This window comes from Propithecus coquereli, unplaced genomic scaffold (assembly GCF_000956105.1).
Source record: "Propithecus coquereli isolate 6110/MARCELLA unplaced genomic scaffold, Pcoq_1.0 Scaffold46, whole genome shotgun sequence".
NCBI lineage: Eukaryota > Metazoa > Chordata > Mammalia > Primates > Indriidae > Propithecus > Propithecus coquereli.
The window spans coordinates 8,334,289-8,337,121 of record NW_012150396.1 but is presented as its reverse complement, the minus strand read 5'-3'; positions in this window follow the sequence as shown (position 1 = coordinate 8,337,121).

Sequence of the window (2,833 nt, the reverse complement as noted above, 5' to 3'; positions counted from 1 at the left end):
TTAAATGTTTATCGAATTTTGTGAATAATTGTCTTTCCATGTAGGAAGACAATTGGAAAATACGCTGATAGTCAATATTAGTTGATATTCTCATATTTTCTCCAGTTTCCTGTGAATGTTGTTAATATTACTTAACTGTCCTGACTCAGAATCAACCCTGGGATACCCTAAGGCTTAGAATAAGAACCAGGACTGGAGTTCATTCACCGTGATAACTCGACTTCATACAACGTCTTAGCATCCATCTGATCAGCCTCTCCTCTGAAAACACTACATATTTTGAAATGTTTGGAGGTAGTAGTTCATCTGCTTCAAAACTACCACGTGAAATGCTTAATATCTATACTTTACAGATAAAACATCAGAAGGTGGCAGAATTGTTTATTTTCTAAGATTATTATCAGCGTCAGAGACAGACAAATGTAGCATCTACTTCAAGTTCATGTGGCTGCATCTCAGGAGCTACTAGTCAAGTTGTGGTAGGTTCTAGAGTCAAACTACCCGGGTTCAAAGGCTAGTTTCATGTGTTGCAGAGTGTGTATTTGGGTAAAATGCTTAAAATCTCTATGTTTCAATGTCTTTGTTTACAAGATCTGGATAAGACTAATTCATAAGCTTGTGTTAAAATTAATAAGCCATGCATGACCTTCAGAATATCGACTAAGTGCTTGCATTCGTAATAAGGGTGTGAGGCTGATTGAACATGGTGATAAATTATATTTAACTAAATAAGTGTTAACTTTTAAAAACTCTTAATAGTATATGACTTTTTTTGCCTCCTTACATATACTTTCTGTTGAAGATAAACAAAATAACAGAAATAAATTGAGCGATTTCTAATGCTACATGGAAAGGAAATTCTTGTGTCATTGGTGTAATATTATGGACCATTCTGAATGTTCTATAGCCCTTATATTCTATGTGTACACTTACGTTCTCTAAGGACGATCATGATGATAAATTGAAACATCACAATGGTTGTAACCCCATTCTTAACAATGAAATTTCATGTCATCATTGAAGAATATTAGCAATGCGATTATGGAGTGCTAGGATATTTTTAGGTGCTTTCACCTTTATGTATAAGGGGTTGCCCTTAATAGTCATAGCCTGCTCTTTTGTTATTATACGAGGTAGGTGGACCGCATTTTATGCTAGACCATGATTTCCATAGATTCTGACAGGCATAAAAGAGAAACAGCTGATTCGTGTTTGCAGAAGTTCCTTCAATTCCTGCGAGAAATCAGGAGGTGAAAGCTAAGAAATGTTAGGCCATTGAGAGGAAGCGGTCATCACTTTGAATTGAAGATGAGATGATAGATCTTTCAGCCTGAGGAGAGCAGCTAGCATGAGTACTTTGTCATAATCTGGGTCAAAAGAACTTTCAAAGCAGTTACTTGACTTTGTTTCACTATGAATTTGGAGCTCCAAACCTGAAAGGTTTTTCATAATTTAAGGGCAAAGATGGATACTTCCTATAAAATCTTTCTTGTGTATACACTTATAAAATGTGAACACATATTTTTCTAAAATATTTAAATATTCAATATTAAGGGTTTCATTCTCCCATGTTTATATATGATGTGTTAAATTATCTGTTTCACCTAAGCTAATATAACACTTTTCAGTATGTAAGAATAAATGATTGAGGATACGTCAAATACCCTGACATAATCATTGCACTTTCTATGCATGTAACAAACACTCATTGATACCATATACATATTTAAAATATTATGTATCCATAAAAGAATAAATAAATTTTAGTTGGTAGATAGGGTATACTGCCTATGAATTTTAAAAAAATAGATGATTGAATAGTGAATTATGAACATTGCAGACCACGATATTAAGAAAAACTTTTGCATAATATGTGAAAAATAAGTATTGTGATTTAATACTCATTTTGTATGCTTATAGTCATACAAGGAATATCTGTACTTATTTTATGTTTTAATATACACTATCAATAGTAAGGGAAGCTAATGACATACCCTTTTTCATCTACACATATCTTTGTGATGCGTGTGTTCTCAGATATGATTAGTCATTAAAATCAGATATTGAAACACATCACTGCCAAGAAAGGAGGTGCACACAATACTCATCCTCTAGAATTTCATCATCGCTGTGACCAGTGCCTTCTGCGTGCTTGCCATTCTTCCCTTTTATGAACTGAGTTTGTAATTATGTAGATGAGCCTTTTCTCCACCATTATATATTAACTAGGAGTCGGGACAGACGCCTTGCCATTTTAGATTGTAGATCGCAAAACTGCGAGTAGCCCTATTAAGGTCTGATGGAGAGGACAGCATCCAGCTGGATATCCTGAACTTCAAGCTGGATGCCTTTTGGGAATGTCAACAATGGAGTGCATCTGGGTATGTTCTGTGTTGGGCACAAATGGTGCTTGTAGATATTTGGTGGCCAGATGGGTAATTTGTGGCAGAGGGCTAGATTTCCACCGAAGAGTTATGCTGACCTCCCACAGTGCAAAGTTGTTGCTGAGAAGTAGCTGCCTAGTCGGGGTCCATATTTCTCTGGAAACCTTGTATTTAGGAGGGACCATGTGTCCAGTTCTTGTCGGTGGAACACAGTTAGGAATCAGGTGTACCTTTCCTAAGCCTTTTTTTTTATTCTCATGCCTCGATTCAAAAAAACACATCTCAGAAGCTGGGTTTTGGAGATACTAACTCCACAAGAGGGAAAGAGCTGTTTATTGACTCAGAATTTGGAGGAGAACCACATCCTCCAAAAGCAGGAATTCTATTTTTGGACTGTGTATGAAAATAGTTTAAGATGTCATGCATTTTTGGCATCATACCTTTAATTG